The sequence below is a fragment of the Harpia harpyja genome, chromosome 7 (assembly GCF_026419915.1).
Source record: "Harpia harpyja isolate bHarHar1 chromosome 7, bHarHar1 primary haplotype, whole genome shotgun sequence".
Lineage (NCBI taxonomy): Eukaryota > Metazoa > Chordata > Aves > Accipitriformes > Accipitridae > Harpia > Harpia harpyja.
In genome coordinates, this window is record NC_068946.1 from 54,462,088 (window position 1) to 54,482,809 (window position 20,722).

General features: G+C 39.6%; 1 long non-coding RNA gene across 1 annotated transcript in view; it reads right to left on the reverse strand.

Annotated features, from left to right (window-relative positions):
• Positions 1-20,522, reverse strand: part of LOC128144606 (uncharacterized) — a 196,970-nt gene extending 176,448 nt beyond the window's left edge. The window contains exons 1-2 of the long non-coding RNA XR_008236135.1: positions 20,412-20,522; positions 570-626 (exon numbers count right to left, since the gene is read on the reverse strand). This is a non-coding gene — a long non-coding RNA (uncharacterized LOC128144606). The remainder of the gene's footprint in view (positions 1-569; positions 627-20,411) is intronic.
• Positions 20,523-20,722: the final 200 nt, after the last annotated feature.

The following is a 20,722-nucleotide window of genomic DNA, read 5'->3' on the forward strand; positions in this document are numbered from 1 at the left end:
TCATTTACAATTTTCTAATGACCATGAGGGTAGACAGAAAAGAAAAATCTCAGCTTGAAAATGCACATTATTTTATACCAAGGGAGAGAACAGCAATCTGAAGTGACTGGTTAGGATGACAGTTTTGCAGTGAAATATATTTTCATTTCAAGATCCCCACAGCTACTTTGAATTTAATTGCATGAAAGACCACCAGGACTTCTTTCTCAAACACAGACCAAAAGCATGCCACCGAAGAAACAACTATTACGTGCAGGAAACCAATCTTTAGTTTCTAATATGTTGAAATGTTTTAAAAGGAACCAAAAGACAAAAAAATTACAGGAAGCGAGACTTTCAAGCGTGCACAAACTGAGGTTAGATGCTGTGATAAAAGGAAAAGTTTGCAAATTAAGCTATTAGCAGGACACAGAGCTGTGCATGAATAATGTGCTCCTAACCCAAATGGTAAGGGACAAGCAGGCACAACAGGAAAACAGGTCCCAGCCCCTCTTTCTGTATCAGCAGGGAGCAGAACTGAGACTTGAAAGCCTACAACGCACAACTGGAAGTGTCCAGCATTGTCTTACCTTCTAGGAGCTGGGCATGTGGAGATGGGGGTCACCAGGTTTCAAGAAATGTTGCAACTGCCAACAGAGAGAGAAAGATGGTTATTCCATTTTGCAGGTAAACTGGGGTATGTTTTGAAACAAGAAAAGACCCTGTATGTAAAAAAGATATGAGATGATTGTAAATGAATTCTGCAACATTTAATACAGAAAAATTTCCCCCCACTTGGGTCACATTACAGGAAGCTGAATATTTTATAACTAGGCAGCAGAGAACGGTTGGACAAATGGCAAAGTGTCAGATACAGACAGGTAATAATGAGTTTGTTCTGTAGATAACCTACTCCAGAGAAACCATGTTAAATCAGAAATGCTGAACTAGGGGGAAGTAAACAAAAGTTACTAAATTGTGCTACTCTAACACTTCCCATTCCAAGAGAACACATGAATCATAGATAAGGCTGAATATTTGTCACAGCTGTGATTTCAGCATCAAAAAGAAATAATTTTAGCCCAGATTTTAGGGGAGTTTCCAGAAAATTTGTCAGTTCAGCCAACCGGATACTAGACTTCTCCGTGATCTTCTGCAAGATTAGCTTTCTTTGGGTTTGAACCCACAAAGCAACAAGCACTCACTTTTGAAACCACTGTGATGACTAACATGGTTAAGTGTCTTGGTGTCTTCTTGGATGAGGCCAAAGCTCTCAGCACTCTGAGGTATCAAGCTGTATTTTGATGGGTTTCGGTGCTTTTAAACTGATGTGTGCACTGAATATTTTCAATTTGAAAGACGAAGAAACATCAGCAATACAAAAATATGAAAATGCTGAACCACTGTTTTTCACTTTTTGTGATAAAAAATGATGCCCGTAAGTTTTCTGCTCTGATAAAGCAGTGTGTTTTTATTCCTGGCAATGACAAAACTCAAGTTCCACCCGCAGTCCTGACTCACTGAGAGCGTATGGTAGGGGAAGTGGCCTAGCTTCATAAGCCTGCATTAGAAGCTATAGCTGGCAGCAAAAATGCATAGTTTATATTCCAAAAAAATGATTCTGGAGTAAACAAAGTATTTGCAAGTTCAGATTGAATTTTATAGCAGAGCAGAGGAGATCTGAAACTTGGAAAGTATTTAAAAGCTCAAACCAAAATATTTTATGTGAAACAAAATATTGCATTCAATTCTAAGTTAATTGTTTCTACATTTTCAGTTTAGGCACTGAACTGTAAAAATGCCAACAATTCTGATTTTATTTTTAAAAAAGAATTCCTGTATATTGATGTTCTTACAAACCCTGCCAAAACACAGGCGCATGCATAAGCATATCCAAACTTTAACCCCCATGAGTTCAGTTAGACTTTCCATACTTATTTGAACAATTAGCTGATGAAGAAACTTGTATTTTCACAGATTCCTGCTATCACCCAAAATTTAAAAATGGCTTTAACTCACTCTAAAAGTTTACAGTGGTGATTTTAGATTAGCGTTAAGGCAATCTAAAAGCTAGCTGCAACTGAAAGGTGGTGTCCCACTGGCTCCCCTCCTTTGCTGTTCTGCCCACACTCCGCTTCTCCTCTCCTGGCTTTGGAGTTTGTCTCACTTTGTGGTGAATCAGTGCAGAAAATGAGACAGCAAAGAACTAACTAAACAAAAAACAGCAAGTACTTTTCTGCCAATTTAGCTCCCTGAATCAGCTCACCACAGGGCAAACGAGCCACAGAGCCTGCACCAGGATCACATGGTTGGGGGAACAGAAGAAAAAAGATGACTCTACATATATATGTATTTTTTTTTACATCAGCTAATTTTTTGATTGTCTTAGCTCTAATGTAAGACCTTACAGCGAGTTCTAGCAGCCTTCTGTTTCATACCTTCTGGGCTGAGCAATCTCCTTTCAGGTATAAATAATCTATTCTTAAGCCCACTGACAGAGGGAAAAAAACCTACTTACAGTTTTAAAATTTCTCAAAAGAATAAAAAGCAATTACAAGGCAATTTATGCAGTTGTTATATCTGAAATATAAAGGAGGCTAGTATTATTCTCAAATGTCTTTTTTTAAGCAGCTCATAGTTCTTTCCCTGTCAACCTCTTATTATTGCACCTTTACTTATCAGGACCTGGGCATTCAGAGAAAAAAGCAGCATTTTATTGACGAAGACATCCGCTGCCTCGGATACATGCTACAGGCTCTCCCCGGGCTTCTGCAGCTCGGCGGAGGCAGGGGCGAGTCTGCTTTGTGCTTCAGTCGCACTGGAATCTCAACTGGCAATGCAGAAAGACATCTCCAGCTTTCGTCCTCAGGGCAAACTGCTCAGGGAACAGGATATGCTTTCAACATCTAATATCCCGGAGGATGATTTTCAGGCATATCGTTGGGGATTGATCCGTCAGCTGCTTCACAGCTCGTGTTTAGCAAATACATTTTTTCCTGTGGAAATCCTGCCTAACAGGTTAAAAGGGAATTTTCCATTTTTCAGTATCAGCCATACAACCCACAGCAAAAACCGAAGCGCAATCGCACGGTTAGCTAAAGCTGACCTGAGGACCCCCCCCGTTGCCTCTGGTCCTTCTTGTCATCTCCCACTGCACATCCTCACCCCCTTCCCTGTGGCGGAGGGGACTCTGGATCAGACCCAAGAGCTCTGCTCTGGAAAAGCTCAGCCTGAAAGACAGAGAGAGAAAATTACTGTTCAGCTACACCCCTGAGCTGCTCTACCGTACGGCTGTGGGACCCCCGTCCCCCCCGCCCCGGGGAGGTGCGGGAACGCGGCTAAGCACAGGTGGGAGGACAGGACTGGCCCTTTCAACAGTTTCAGACTGCAGCTTCGGGGTAGAGCTGGTCCGAGACAAGTACGTTCACAGGAAATCTTCCGCCTAAAATAGGCGTTGTTCTTCTACACCTCCTACTGAACAGTGGGTACAATTCATGAATATAGACTTTTGAAACTGATTCAGAAGAGATCTGAGGAATGTATCAAAAAGTCCATATGGTTTTGCCAAATCAAGTATGCAGAACTGGGTAAATTTAGCCATGCGCTTAAGATCTAAAATTTGTCTTGTTTGACCCAACTGGAAGGAACATAGTCATGAGCCACTTATGCACACAGCAATCTGACTAATTCTTCATCTCGGTGAGGTCAAAAATTGATGAGTAACACATTATTTAATGTGTGGAAACAAAAGGACACCTCAGTTACCAAAGAATTGCAGTGGAACATGAAAGCACTACCCAGACAGGTCTAAATAATGCTATTTTCTGTAACATATTTAGGTAGTGAAATTACAAGTGACAAGTGGTTGGCGCTTTGACAGCTGGGCCTATGTTTCCAAGTTTTTCTCCTGTAACTCAGAAGAGTGGAAGCTTTGTTTTAAATGAAGGCTGGAATTCTTACAATAAGACAGGAGGTGGAGGCTCTAAGAAGTATTACACATTGCTCATTGTAAAAATCACAGGTGTTCATAAGAGTGAGGTGTCAAGCACAGAAGGAAAGGCTTCCCAAACCTCTCTACACCATCATATTTCCATTTGCATTGGCATAGCTTAGCCTAGCACCGTTCCATGCCAGGCACTTGGAGCACCAGGGAGCTAGCTTTCAAATACCCCTTCCATCACCAAAGGCCACCTCTCTGTAGCCTTCAGAAGCTGCACTCAAGGCAGGCTCAAATTCCCCAAAGTTCAAGGGGCTGAGCTTTTGCATGCATACACTTATAGGACTAAATCTTGAACATAAGCTTGTTCTTCTCCCCACACCTCTTCTCCCCTTTGTGATCAGAGGCTTTAGCAATAGTTCCTTATATTCCCCTAAGAAATAGGGAAATTAGGTTGCCTACCAAAACCCCCTATTTTCTGGCATACTTGCCATATCAAAAGAGTGGAGACTAATCAAGCAGTGCACGCAACAAAGTACCCCAAATTCACACAGCAATACGAGGTGCAACTAGAAAAGGAAGGGTACTTTAAGCACCAATACTAGTTTCAAGATAAGCACGCAAAAGGTAATTATTTATAAAACTGAATACGAAACATTTAAATGCAATGCTTTTGTAATAGGAAATACATGTAATAACATATCTACATGCAAAAGAAACAAATGGAAGTCTTTTGGCGATTGAACTCACAGATTTATCTAGAAAAATTGTAAAGATTTATAGCTCATTTTTTAGTCGCATTAACCCAGCCCTTTTAATATACACAGAAATGTATGATCCTTGCAGCTGAAATGTTCAGGACATTATTCTGAGAACAGCAAAATCCCAGAATCCAGGAACCTGCAGGTGAATCCTGGCAGTGAAGGAGAATGTAGTTTTACCTTCCAAGCCTGCACTTTTACAAGTCCTCTACATATTAAAAAACATGATAATGCTTTTCAAAAATATCAGCCTATGGTTATAAAACTCTCACCATCCTCTTTTCTCCCTTGAACCTTTAATTAAGTCTCCACACTGCTTCAAAGCAGCAGCAGTCTAATGGGTTCAGAATATTTTCTTACAAATAAACTACTGAAAACACAGACTTGCTGTGAGTTGTAGTCTCTGAACACAAGCTTCTTAAATAATCCCTTTTATTTTTGTTTATTTTTGAAAATATCAGATTCTAATCCTCTCTAACCGATGTATGTTACCAGTAATAAAAAAAATGCATAGCTCTTTGGAATTTTTTTTTCTTTTTTGCCTTTTTTGTGACGAATACATGTATAACTATGCAGGACTTCCCACATGAAAAGTCTTCACAACTGCAAAAGAAAGCATGAAAATGGTTTTCATGAGCAGATCTTAAAGTACTTTTACAAAGCACTATTCTGTAATAGATGGGGAACCTGAGACTCAGGCAGACAAAGTAATTTGCCTAAAGTCACCCAACAAGGTATTAGAAGATGAGTTTCTGCTGTGCTAGTATTTTGCTCTTGTGACTTTTTAGGACTATCTGGAATAAACCTGCTATGTGTTAGACCTTCAAGAATGATTTTATGGCATCAGATTACAAGTTTTCTTTGACAGGAGTGATGCACACCCTCAAAAATTACACCTTGGGAAGCTGCGAGGGAAGGAGAGAGGTCAACATTGTGCTAAGGGGATAGGGATAAGAGTGCAATGACTAGAAAAACCTGGATCCACCTGTCCAGCACTCTCCCTACCAACATGCTGTAAAAATAAAGTGCTAATGAAAGAAGTGGACTATAGGTCTTTGCCTCACTAGCCTGATCCTATGGTGTGAAAACTATAAATCTGCCCCTACGAGTTGTAAATTGCATGTCTTGCACAATAAAACATCACCTCTTTTGTTGGGGATGCTTGGAGTCTCTGCATACTGGCCTGGAAAACCTGTATTAGATTTCTGGACGAAGCAGGTATTTAATCTAAAACCCATATTACAGTATGTTCATACCAGCAGACATTCACTCTGAGCTAACGTGCCACTGGGCAAAGAGGCCTCTACAGCGGAGCTCAAAGTGTTCAGCAGCTAGAAAAGCCATAACGCAACTATTTGTATAATTTAGTGTCATGTAGCTGTGCTAGTAATAAAGTAACTGGACTGTGTATCTAGACAGGTACATGAATGTTTTTATCACATCCCATGCAAAATATTATGAATTTCTTCACCTGTATGAATCATCTTATATTTTGCTGCTAAAAAAACAGCTGAAAGATCATACTGCAGAGGAAATGCATTTGGATGAGTATCTTTTACACCTTCACAAGCAAACCTTATCTTCCACTTTCGAGGTAAACTGTGGTTTTGAGCAGCTGAAGATTAATAGATAAAAGTTGTATTTTTATGTATTGTTAGTAGAGTGATGCTTCACTTTTTTCTGGTAGTTTTCCAAAAATTTGCACTTGTTCTGCCTGTACTGCCATGCTTACTTAAGATTCCCATGATACATTAATACAGCAGCGCATGCAGAGCCTGCCGTGAATGCAAGACACATTTTCCCACAAATTATTTGAAATATAAATTCACTGCTTGGTTTGCTAAACATTTGTTTTCTTCACATTTCGATATTTGGAAAGAAAATAGATAGCTCATAATTAGCAAAACATTCATTGCAGAAGAAAATAACCAACAGTCCCTTTAATCTGTTGTTCAGAAGTCTGCAATAACTGTATCTCTATAAATAGATTTCCACTTGCTTTTTTACGTTTGTACTAGTGGCAAGAAATTCTCAATTCTAACTTGATAACAAAGACTTTAGCACTATATTCTTGAGGTGTGAACCAACAATAAAAGCTATTGTTTTTTATTACTTGCCTGCTTAAACAAAAGAAGACAAAGTTTAAGATATTCAGATTTGCAACATCAAAGTAAACTCTGGTACTTGACAGATATTTAATGAAGTTTCACAAGTCATGCATGGAAAACATGAAGATTACACTGCTGTAAACATTAGCTGGCATGCCTAATATTTCTTGGTGGTCTGAGTTCACGGTTTTATATTTCAAAGGCTATGAATGAAGACAGCTTTACAGTTGCGCGTGTCTTCTTGCCTGAAAGAGCTCTTTAACAGTTCTGAAAGTAGTAACTTTAACATTCTACCCACCTCATCTTACCAGAGACAAATGATGAACATTTATAGTGGTATTTCAAATGGGAATAACCCAACATTTTCCATTGTGAACATACGCATCACTCAGAGCTGCATGATTCTTTCCATATATCCTAGTGAGTTTTGTTCAGCTATAAGTGTGCGGGGCATATATTCTAAATTACATGTCAGCTTGCAGCAATTGTTAATTTGCAGCAGTGTAATAGCCTGTGAAAATGAAAGGTTTAGAAATAATTGTCCACTTTCCTTTGACACAAACCAATTCTCCCTATTCAGACGTTTTCAAACAAAGTCCCAGTGACAGATTGGAGTGCAATACTTAAAAATTGCTATTTCAGCAAATGGAAGCCTATTTTAACTAGATGTTAGGGAATGATCGTGGAAAACACAAAGCGTTCGGCTTTGCGAGTTCAACAGAATAATCTGCTACTCAAGACCTACTTGAACACCTCAGCTGAAGAATAAATAGTGAATCAACAGATCTTGAAGTGACTTGATAGTACTTTATTTTTTGGAGGATGGGAAAGGCTGGACAATATTCACATTTAGGTTCTGTGTCTGATTCAAACAAATTGGAGCAAAATTCTTAAAGCTTAATGAAGCAGATGCTTTTTTCAGCCTCTATCAAGCTTGTAACTTATCAGTGCCGAACCAAGGTAACACTGTCGTGATGGCCACAGGAGGTATGCATTACATATACATTGCAGTGTAGAAGAGAGGTCTATGAGCTTAGGCTGACCACGTTACACACAGCAAAGCCGTATGTCAGTTATGCACATCCCCTCTAACTACCACCCAAACAAAACTCTACATCACAGCAGAGCATTACATGCTGAACAACTCAGTTGACTGCTGCAGAAATGTAACAGAAAATTTTCAGCCATTTTTACTGGAACTCTGGTACTCTAGCGGTAGCAGCAGATGCTGTATGCACTCATTCTGAGAAGTGTTGAACATCCAGAATACGAAGGGAAGTCAACAGCAGCTGTATGCACTCAGCACCTCTGAAAATAGCAGCTACACAGCCTTGAGGTCTTAGGTGTTAGGGGTCCAATTAGAGGAAAATTAAAACAGTTCCATTATAAAGCTACTTTGAAAGCTGTTTAGACAAAAGATATTTAACTTCAAATATGCGTATTTTTAAATTCCTACAGACTCAGAAGTAAACACTAGGTAGCACATTTTGAAGTTACAAGTTTCCACAACTTCAGTAATATAAACGATTAGTATGTTGCCTTGGCGTTTATGCACAAGGTGTGTGTTTTCTTTCAAAAAGATAGTTTTAGGAGTCAGTCAACTCATAGTAGTACTAACCACCCAACTGACTAAGTGAGAGCTAATTTCTGGTCTGTAATAAACAGTGTACATTAATGCCACATATAATTTTGCATAAAGAATGCATGCCGATTTATATTATTTATGTGAAATTATAACACTAAGGGTGTAAAAAGTCTTCAGATTGGAGATTTGGCCGTTGCCTCACTAAGTAATTTGCTATTTGGATTAATGACTTGCTAATATCTCAATCAAGCATAAGAGGTGATTGCACGTGGCCTGCCAAAGAGATTTTAGTAGCTCCAAAAACTGAGGGCAGCCAAGAGCCCAGCAAAAGAAGTATCCAAGCTACATTCTCCTGAAGGCAAAGAATTACGTATGCTAGGAGCTCAGGGATGCTCATACTAAACCTCACACCGACTAGTAGGGTATGGCATTCAGCATGCCTCTCCTGCCTAAGAACTGCAACACCGGACAGGTGCTAGGAGTCGATTACTGTTCAGGCAATAAATAACTGCAGACAGCTAGTGAACCAGATTTATAAGGGACAACTTTTGGGATTTGACAGGTTTGGAAATGTAGAGGAAGTGTAGAGGGTTTCTTTTCTGTCATCTATCGTGACGAACTTCCACAGCTGGGTTCATTTGTTTGGGATTTTGCGAAAAGTCTGATTTTCTTTTGTGTTTGTCAGATCAGGCTAAGGTAAAGGCATTTCAGTCCTTCAAAACAGCTATTCTTGAAACAGGATCATGAGAGCACCCTAGCAATGCTGAATGCCATAAGCTCACTATGGTACACATCTTCTGCGCTGCATGGCCAGTCTGAGGAGCGAGTGGGAGAACTGTCTTGCAGTGATTTTCATCAGCCAACTGATAAGCTTTCTAGAAACATTATGCACATAGGACAAAGACCTTCTGAATCCCAAGCAATATTGTAATATGTCACCTGATAGAAAGTATCACACATCATAGATTTCAGAGCAATAATTTCAAATCTTGGATTTTGTGAAAGACTGCAGAAAAAGGGAAGATTAACTTTTTCTTGCATTGTGATTTACATGATGACTATCTGAAGCTAATGAGAGGGCTGACACATTGGAACTAACACCATGATGGGGACCGTAGAGAGCAAGGCTAAACATCTATACTGTTCACTGCATGTTCAGTATCTCCATTTGTACACAAAATATGTTTCCAGAGCACCCTGAGAGATGATGCCACTTCCTATCAGTTTAATGCAGACAGATAAACTGGAAAAAACAGACACTGTGACACCTCCACCCCCTTTCTGCATCCTGATCTCAGGTTGCAGAGCACACATTGCTGAGACACACAGGTACTCTGAGCCATGTCTACTCTGTGGCTTAGGGCAGACTTCCAAAGTCCCCTGCCAGGACTAAAGCATTGTGAAAAAGATTTATTTCGCCGGCCTGAGCTGAACCAACATTTATCAACCTTAAAGATATTTACCTGAAAAAGCATTAGGTCTGCCTAGTCATAACACTTTGGGTAGACTGTTACAGTAAGAATATTCAGTGTACTAGCACAAGGCTACTTCGCAAACCAGTCGGTTCTGTGGTGTTTGTCTGCAACACTAGGCAACGAGGTGAAAGCAAACATCACAATCTGTGATCAAAAGCAGAACAAATAGCTTCAACACAAAGCACAGCAAGGGTGGCTCAGCCTCATACCGTTCAATCCCATCTTCTGCATTAGGCCATCCTCTGATACCAGAAAGTGGCAACTCGCAGTGGAAAAGCTGCATCCCTTGCTACATGAATTTGTACAGTACTTTAACTCAGCTTCCAGGAGAAAACTTAAGTGGGAGTAGCAGTAGTTTCACACATACAAAAGAAGCCCTAAATAAAAAAAAAAAAAAAAAAGAAAGAAAAAAGAAAGAAAAGGCTAAAGAACCAGGAAGTAGAGGAGTAAATGACAGTGGCAGAGAGAAGAGATGTCTCCTTCCATTTAGACAAGCAGACATACTCTTGCAATTTAATGGATTATAAGGACTCAAAGATATTTACTGTCTAGCCACGTAAGTACATTCCAGCTCTTGATTTGCTTTTAGCATTGAAACCAGTCATATATTACATCAATGTGATTCTTGTTTGTTGAAATAAGTGAATAATTTGGGGAGTATATTCAATTCACTGTTTTTACATTCCCTTGTTTCATCTGTTCTCAATTTCTGCAGTATGCTGTTTGGAAAACTACAGCTGGAAGCACATGGTCAGTCAGACAGATTGGTCAAGAACTCTGACATGTTAACTAATTTGCCCAACTACATGTTAAATTAATAACATACAGGCGAAGTTGTTGCGAACATGACATACACCACTTTTTGGTTTTTGGTATGCAGAGTTTAAGCAATTTGAAGACACAATTCAGTTAAGCCAATTTAATGGCTCACTTCTGCCAAAAGGTTCTACTTCATCCCCCCCCGCATGTACAGCCTCCCCAGTCACGTGTCCCCATCCCCATCCTCGTGCTGGCACTTGCCTGCCAGTACTGGTCTGCCTTCAAGATGTTCCCCCAGCTGGCTCTAAACTGGCAGAAACCATCCACTTTTTTGGTAGTGTTGATTTTCTGCTGGTTTAGGGCTCTCAGCTGGCTCCCTGAAAGGTCAAGAAGTCAGTACAGAAAAAAACACACAAGCATAAAGCGAGGGAAAAGAGGAAGGAACAGACTGTCATATCATAAACCCCACCATCAGAGAGTACCTGGTGATGGCTTCCCTCTTGTTCTTCTCGTGAAAAAATTTAACAGTTCTGAAATAGGTAGGAATCTTGTTTCTAATGCTAAAGCCTATAACTTCTGAAGTTACTAGCTTCTGATGTTCTGCGGAATAACTACTAAGGCAATTTCCCACAAAATCTCTTAAACCATAATTTTTTTCTATTACAGGGCTTAAAATTCAGCTAGTCAGAGATAGCCAGTGAAAACAGAAACATCAGCCATCTAAATTCCCATAATATTGACTTGAAACAAAATACAACAATGTTTACTCTATTGCTTTGGCGTGGGTTGGTTTGTTTGCAGTCAAACCGTAATTTATACTGGCTCCTCACATATTGATATGTTGAGGAAATAAACAGTAAATACTATTTCAATCCATCTGTTTAACTTGTTAGAAAAACAATAGTCAGAGGCTTTTCAGAACTGTATTTTTCCGTACAAAACCAAAGAGGGAACTAGATTTTTGTCACACTTAAAGTACTCTGGGTGTGCGTTTGGATGAAGTATTGTTCCAGTCTGACTTCCCAACTCTCCCTCCAGCCCTGCTGCTCGCAGAGGTTTGAGGAGTTTGCAGCGAGTGAGTGACAATCATCTGGAGGAGACCCACCACATCTGCAAGCCTGGCGAGAGCCGTCCTAAGCTGCGGTCAACTATCCTCACTGTTTCTCTCTGTCTGACACACGACTATGCCTTTTAGAGAAAATGTCACCCACCTAACAAGGAGCTTTCTATGAACGGTGCTGCAAGGAGAATCAGCTCAGCTCCTTCGTTATTCACCTGCTGGAGTGGAAGACACTCAGCTGGTGCGTGAGAAAGAAGTTTTTTGCCTTGCAATCTTCAATTCTTCACAGACAGAAAAATGAAGGTACTTATCTAACATTTATTCTTGAAAACTCATCAAGTACTGAACAGCTTATGTGGACTGCCTAATGTACGTCCTATTGCCAGGCTGTAGTATTGCTATGAGGGTTTAACCCCGTCAGCAATACTTCTGAAGAACATAGCCTTGTTAACTCCATTCAACTCCAGTAGTCTCATTAGGTTTAAACAAGCATAAAAATGAAGTAGAACAGCCTCACAGAGTCTTACCCAGCCCCATTTTTCTGGCACTCAGCAATACTGTCTTATAGCATGGACTATGCGAAGGCCTAGAAGAAAAAGTTATGTTTAAATATAAAGCCAATATAGTGCAGTTAAAATGTTTTAGCAAGTTGTCCACAGACACCAAAGGGGGGCATGGTGCTTCTTTGGCCTGTTAAGCTAATCCGTTCACTAAGCTAAAAGAAAGCCTTCTTTAAAAAAAAAAAAAACAAGGGAAGAAGAAGAAGAAAAAGGAAAGAAAAGACCTGGCTTGCAATGGCTTAGGTGAATGCCAGAGCTGGTAGGAAGGAGCACCTGGTTACCAGTAAGTGAAGGCGGAAAGGAGAGGAAAGGGTAGGATGACCCTTTTGGCCTCAGCCACTGAGCACATAAGGCAGTGGAGTCCAACTGCATCTGTTAGGATTCATGTTCTGCTGAAAGATGGAATAGTCTGGGGAAAAAAATTCCTTCTCTTCAGATTGACATTTTCTGTGACTAAGTAATTTACTGCCAATAAACTAGAGAGGAAAAAAAAAAAAGTATTTGTTGATTCCTGTAAAATAGAACTAGCAGCTTTTAAGGGTTCAATCATGCCGTTTCAAGATCTAGGCGAGCAAGTTAGTACCTTTTTTTAAATATTAAAAATGTCGAGATGGATATGAGTTTTACACTCGAATCCTGAGGTGGGTAATTTAAACCATCTGAACTGCAGAGCTGTTGCTGAAGCCAATAAAAATATTTCATAATTACTTTTTGCTTCCTTTTTCACCAGTATCAAATACCATCATTGTTAAAGTTCAGAAGCATGCCACTTTTCAACACTTTGAGAAAAAACGCTTACCTAACTAGCCAGATCAGTATTGAAACTGTTGTCAATAGTAGAAATATTCTCAGATGTAAGTTATGAGCTTTGGAACAGCAGGTTTCAGACACTCACCAGATTTCTGATACCATGAGATATCTGAATGATTTTATTTTCATTCTGTGATTTTGAGTGTTTTCCTACAACACCCACTCAGAAGAATCTTTCAATGTATTTTAGATGCATTCCACATAACACTAAAACTACTGACAAATTTTGCATTTCTTTTTGTAGCCCGTCTTGGTCAACTGCAGATCTTTTATTAAAAGGATTAAATATGTTCTTGGTTTTTTGTTTAATTCCAGTCCTCTAACAATGGATTAAAATACATAAACAGGCTACAGCTGTTTAGCCTTCTAAATTCTGACACCTCCTTCCTCCATTTGGGACTATAGTCTCTTTTTCTTTTTGTCTTTGACTTTTTCTAGACTGAAATCCAATACTTTTGTCTGCATCTGCTGCTAAAAGCCATTTCTCCCCAGCCACAGACCAGTCCCCTTGTGTCTCATTAAGCACATTTAGATTTGGCTCTTAAAATCCTAAATGCCTAGCAATAGTGCACTGATGAAAGAAGCACTCTACTCATGGCTTCTGTAATGACACATGGTATTACCCCATTATTTGGGGGTACTCAGACAGAATCTTATTAAAAAAAAGTGACTGCCCTGTTACTTTTTTTTTTTTAAATAATTAGTACTTTTCTATAGTAGGCAACATTACATTTCATTAAAAGGCATATAAAAAGTAAAATTTTGCATTGTGGATTAATTCAGTGGGGTGGGTATTTTTGTGAAGCTCCCCCTAAGTCAATCAAGAAGGGTTACCTCCTCAAGAAGATTTTAGCAATGCTGAGAGTCCGAAGGTATGCAAGCCGCTTGGTGACATGAGCCTTCTCAAAGTCACAAGAATCAAGCAGGAATAGCAGGCATACTAGATCACCACAATGTAATTAAATACAATTAATCAACTCTGAACCAATTCCTTCCAGAAGTGCCCACTGAATCTTTTCAGGTGGCAGGAATGTCAGGAATTCATGATTCTGGCACACAGCAGTAGGAAGTAATTCCAGACTGGCTCCTACAAGTCATATTGGCTTCAGTTCAAGGCTTCTATCGATCATTCCTGTGGTAGCATAAAATAAACAACAACAACAACAAAAAATACAAAACAAGAAGGATACAAGCATTCAGGAACCTCGCCTTGAATCACTCGGGATTTAACACGAACAAACAGTATCTTGCTTCATATTACAAGCCAACAAGTAGAGCAACCTGTAGGCCGCAGGTGCAGTATGCTCACCACAAGAAGCTACCTTTAATCACCTGGCTGTGCTATCTGAACTAACTGTATATTCTGTGCAGGTCCTACATGTAGCTCCAAGAAAAATGAGTAGCATTAGACTAATCTAAAGCTAATGAAGGAAGTCAGGTGTGTCCTCGGAGTGAATTGTCACATTTACCCTTGCAAGAGCAGATGGGAAAAGCAGGCTTTTGGATGCTTCTGTAGGAGTTTACAGCCAACAGCTCAAGGTCTACTAGACCTTGAGCTTTCAAAACATGGCTTTCAAAGAATGGACAGCTATCATCACCTCCAGCTGACATAACTAAACAATGCTCTGATTCCTTCATAAAACGCCAGCAGTGTCGGTTTTAGCTGGATTACGTCTCATGGGACATCACCACCAGAAGACATTGTGTCAGCCACTCTAGTGATCACAAAAGCACAATGGGGACCTCTCCACTATAACACGGACAGTATCAGAATGGGCTCAAAGTCTTTTTTCATGCTTTGGAGAATATCTCTAATCCAACAGCATTAACACTGATTCAGCTTCAAAGGTAGAACAAAATCGAGGAACAATTAAGAACATTAAGGTTGCTTAGACAAAACCAACAATCTAACAATTAGCAAATATGATCTATCATGTAAAAAATGTGAGATCATTAAAAACCAGAGACCTTAAATGAATATGATCTCAAGAAAATCTGGCAAAGGAGTACCAACTAGCTCCATGATGGCTGGTCCTTACAAGCCAACAGACATAGTGAGACCATTATGCAAGTAGTAGCCTGAAGTACCCTCCTTCCTTTCAGAGTCACAAGCCAGAAGAAGGTTCAGCTTAGCCCTTTGAAACATTCTTCTCCACCCACAGAAGCTGCAAACTTTATCTGAGAAATTCTGCCTGTGGTACAACCAGCAAATTCCTCAGCTGGAAACAAAGGAGCATTGCTGTCATCCAGCAGTCGTGGGCTGAGGAACTTCCTGCCCCCAGCCAACAGAAGAACTCCCCTGTTGGTGCTGCAATCAGCATTTACCAACCTACTTCCCATTCTCTATTCTGTGGCCAAACTTGCCTCCAGCCAGAAGGAAAAATAGGCAGCCTTCTGCCTGCATTTCCCCTTTACTATCCTTACACATGCACACAGAAGATAAGAACTCAGAAAGAATAAATACTTAGACAAGGTCAAATGTAAGAGTCATCTGACCTCTTTTTTTCTTTGAAATCCTTATTCAGATTTCATTTGTTTCTGTTGCCCCATTCGCTATATGCAGAATCCCTAGTAGGAAGACATCCTCTATCACAGGAATCGCCCTCAAAAACCTCTGGTACCTCTTATCCGGCCTTTTTTTCTGTAAGACAAGAGTTTGAAGCATCAACACGTTTCTCTGGAGATCTCAAGAATCTCCTGTTCTAAAAAAATCTGTAACCTTCATCACATGCGTCCATATAACTCTCGGTTACAAGAAATGAGTCTATCCCTACTACTTAAAGTAAAGAAAATACTGCAATATGGTATTTTCAGCTGGCTATGTGTATACAAGCAGAAGGAAAGCTCTTCCTTCCTTCTTTGACCCAGACAGACCTCTAATTGCAATAGGTATTTGAGACTGCGTTACACTTCCTGAGCAGAGTCTCCCAGCTGCACCTAACTGATGTGAATAACAGTATCTGGTAGACTATTTGAGTCATTTTTCCTTCAGATGGCTTTACTTCTCAACTACAAAATAGAAAGAAGCAAAAAAGTGCTCTTAGGTATCACTTACAATAGAGTACTGAACCAAGCCAATCTCAGAACTGAGTCCGAGCTTTACTCAAATTCCTTCTTGAAATGTATTTCTTCTGTTGATGCATACAGAAAGTTGGGCAACAAATTATGATCAGTAAAAGGCAAAAGACTCAAAAATCTGGTAAGTATTAAGTTGTGTTTTAGCCTGACTGGTGCAAACATGACTCAGTAGTTCTGATATGGCACTAGAGAGATCCAGATTCAAATAAATTCACTGCTGCAGAGTCTTTGAAGTCCTCTTGGATAATCAGGAATATCACAAAGAATTTATAAACTTCCTCAGTTATTCCAGATTTTTCAATGTTCACAAAAGCGCCAAATATTCAGCCACTGGCAGGGGTTCCACAGAAATTGACAAAACTTATTTCAATTTAATAGCCAACTACCCTCTGTAAATATAGGTGTTTCATTTTAGAAATAGAATTCTTTCAAAAAGTTCAGAGGAGATAAAACTAGAGCTACAAGTCTAAGGTAGGACTAAATATTGTAATCACTTTTCATGCATTTTTAAATGTTAAATTTGTTTGACATATTTAGATTATTTCCTTACACCTATGAATAAATAATCCCATGCCTATGTGTATATTATTTGTATGCACAGGAAACAATACAGCAATGAATCTTAATTCTTTTCTCCATCATCCAGCAGGCTACAGCCACCCAGCAGATAGGAGAAAAAGGATGTGAAACGGAATAGATCTTACTTCTGAGAAACGACAATGTTTTGAAAAATCCAGGTGATAGATAGCTGATGCCACCACACGGTGTTTTATAGGCTGCTACTAAGTGAAATTTTACTCTCCTGGGGAGGGTGGTGTGTGTGCATGATTAGACTTGTGAGAAAGTTACTTAAATTTTCACTTCAGAGGCATTCAGAACAAAAAGAAGCAAAAAAGCTTCTTATAGCAAGCAGTCAATGTGAACCATGATAAAAGTCACTGCTTGAGCAGTGCAAGAAAAAAATAGGAACCACGTGGTCTCAATACTACATAGAAATGAGCAAAAGGGGCAGGGAAAGCTTCTCCTACTGTTCATGCTGATCAAAAAAGATTAGAAGTATTGAGCTATTTAAGAAACCATTAGGTACTGTATATAACTGTGCTGCTTTTGACCAAAGCCAAACATCGAAAATTGAAAGTCCTGTTTTCAAGGCCCTGCAAGATAAAAGACTGAGGAAGAAATTGGTAGACTGTATGCGGACTTGCTTATTGAAAAAAATTTACAAGTACCATTTCTCCTAAATACAGGAGGCATCGAACGAGAGCTTGATGTTCTTTCAATCTTGCCAAAAAGGTATGTGAATGCAAGGTCTCCCGCTATTTCCTTTCTCTGTCTCCTTTTTTCCTTAAGTTCATGCTCAGCAGTGCTTCAGGGTCTCTGGAGCCTCCCTGACAACTACCCTGTCTGGGTAAGAGGTTAAATGACAAAAGAACATCTCCTCTTGCATGCGCATCCTCACTTATTTTTAAAAACTGCATTTAGCAGTAACATATATGTAAAGTTTTGTACGCTTTCACACGAAATGCAGTCAGCGGCCCTGTAGTCTGTTGCACATGTGTATTAGGTGAGACTAAACTTTTGTCCCTCAGATGATGTATTTCAGAAAGAGACCACTGTATTCAACTGGCTAGGAAGCCAGTCTTCTGTTAACAGTCTGTGCTTTGCTAATACATCCTCAAACTTCTGTTCTTCCAAATAATAAAAATCCTTACCAATTCTTAGTGTTCCTTCACGTGATGAAGTTCTACTGAAATCAGAGGGGACCCTTCTACCAATTTTAATTAGTGTCAAGTATATCAACTCAGGTTCATAATTTTGTTCCTGTAGCAATACAAGCTAGGCATAGGTAAGAACCAGTCACGGTACAGCTTGCATAAAAACAGAACAGAAGAAAAAAAACAGATTCTGAGCTGTCTGGGGGACAGATTAAATTTAGCACAAGAGCCAAGCAAAGGAGAAAAACTGTAACAGTTGGATTGCTCGAGTCTCTGCTTAATCTCTCTCGTGCTGACCGTTACTGCCTTATTCTTCCTGGAGGCATTGTTGGGAAAAGAAAAATGAGTGACAATATTTATACAAGGCTCTTCTCCAGGGTGAGGGGGAGTATGAGAGAAGCATCGAGTGTTGATTTACTGGGGGTGGAAGAGGCAGCCCTAACATCATCACTGATTTTATTAACATCACCTGGTGCTTCATGTGTCACAGGATGCAGTCCCAGGTCCTACCACCTTTCAGATTGCACTGTGGGCTATGGCATCTGTTAAAAAATGTCATAGATATGTAGCAGAGACTGGCTTAAAAAGTAAAAGTAAGACTATCATTAAGGATATGTTACTACTGTTTTCAGTCCAGGAAGCGAGGTCATTTTGGGTTCCCATAAATAGAAAGTAGCAAGCCAGCAAAAAGACTCAGATTCTTGTTGCACAATTTTTCTCCTCCTGTTCTTGATTTAATGCCAATGTAACAAAAAGATTGACCTACAGGAGCTCAGATTTCCTTCCTGTTTCTTCCCTCCTGTCTCCAAGTTTCAAACTAATAAATTTATGTTATCTGTAAACGCTGTTACAGTTCTCTTCAACAAAGTTAAACACACTGTCGAGTGAATCAGCAGTTAAAGTATGAGCTAACCCCATCCAAACACCATCAAAGGATATATCAACATACTGATGGCTTTTTAGCATGGTTTCCTAAGAAAACAAGGCTTATGTAAACACATTAGTTACCAGTCTGCCTATGACCCTGTTCTCCCACTGCTCCAGTAATTTTTGAACCATTGGCCAGTTTCAACCATATTTAATAAAGGACGGAAATCTCAATGCCTTTGAGGGTGGGGTGGAAGGGAAACCAGAGATACCCAAAACAGTGCTCCTGCTGTGGGCATCAGTCAAGTGTGGGGTGCTACGATTCCTAAATCTCATCTGTAATCGGTTCTTACTCCATTTGTTTCAGAGACACTCACAAGTTTGACCTTATCCTGAAAAGGACCAAAAGCACTCAGGCACTTGTTCGGCTTCATGATGGAGCCACAACAAAGAGGTGAGAGGCCGCAAGGAACAACTTCTGCTCTAGTCTCGGGACTAAAACCTGTGCTTATTTCCTTTGCTGTCACAAGGCAAGAGCAGGAGATTCACATACAAGTCTTCAGCTCTGGAGGATTTTACCTAGCAATGTACTTCATTCACCTCAAGCTCCACAATATCTTGCACCAGAGCATTTAGCATTAATAAGACGTGCATCCTCAAGCAAAGAGTCAGTGCAACACTGGTGTGTTCACACAGACATGTCTTGAAGTAATGACTGCATCTGGTAGTCCACATGAGGGTTCTTGACCAAGTTTGAGGTCCTGGACAAAATTAAGATGAGCAGCCATCTACACTGGTACAAGCAAATCCCGTAGCACGCTCAGCTCAGGAGAACTCATTTACCCTGACATCATAAAGACTACTTCTCATTTAGTTCTTGACAAAACAGGGTTCCCTCGTTGAATCTTTTACAGTCAATATGATCTCTCTCCCTCCCCTGTAATCACACCCAGCTCGCTAACAGTAAAAAAGCCCATCTTGTCAGCTTCTCAGTGTGGCAATAGTGCTGCCTTTTGACTTCCTTCTGCAGAGTGGAAAGATATTATATTATTAACTGCTAATAGCAAGCCCTTGCTGCATATTAATAAGTCAGCCAATGAACAGCATGTACTTTATTATTCGTATTACAGCTAGCACAACAAGCTGAGGTGACAGACAAGTACTGAAAAAAAAAAGCTAAAAGGTATCAAAAAATGTACATATGCTCGAAGTTGCTGAAAAACATGTTATAACCAGGGAGATATTTTTAGGCTTCCATAAACCGACAGGTGCCTACATTATGCTAGAAGTCTTTAATCTATAAAATTGGATTTACAGCCAGTGCTTCAAGAATGAATGCACCTAACAGCCACAAAGACCTACATTCTCTGTACATTTAACTGGCATGAATTTGTAGGACTCACTTAAAACTGTAAAGAAGTGTACACGTGCTCTTTCTAAATTTTCTTCAAGTTTTAATGGCCACAAAGTAGAAGGGGAGGTTGTTTTGATTTTTTTATTATTGTTTTGGGTGAGCTTTCACTTAATCAAAGCTTTAACAATATGTAACTTTTTCCTTGGAAAGTTGGCCTGCAATCAGCATATTTAAATAGCAAACAGTTTATTGTTAACTTAACAGAATCTAACAGCTAATGACTCAAGCATGGGTTAAAGAAAACCATTACCAATGGCTTCCCTAGTCAGTACATCTGTTTTGACTGTAAAAACAAAAACTGACCAGCTGTACAGAAAGGATTTTTCCTCCAGTCTCCAAACAGAGCAGATTATTTCACCACAAATGCTGTCAAGTCTTTGTCTGGCAGGCAGAATTCCTTTCCTGGTCAGATCTCTTCACCACTGCCCTGTTAACAGAAAACATTTGGAAGGTTTTACTTATGACAGATAGTACATATGTTGTATTAAATCACTGTAAATAATTATTAAGTTCATACAACCCTGAACACTCAATTATTGCATCAGGATGACCCCCAAAACCAACTTTGGAATTCAAAAATAGGTGTTTCACCACTAATTTCCTATGTAATCCAA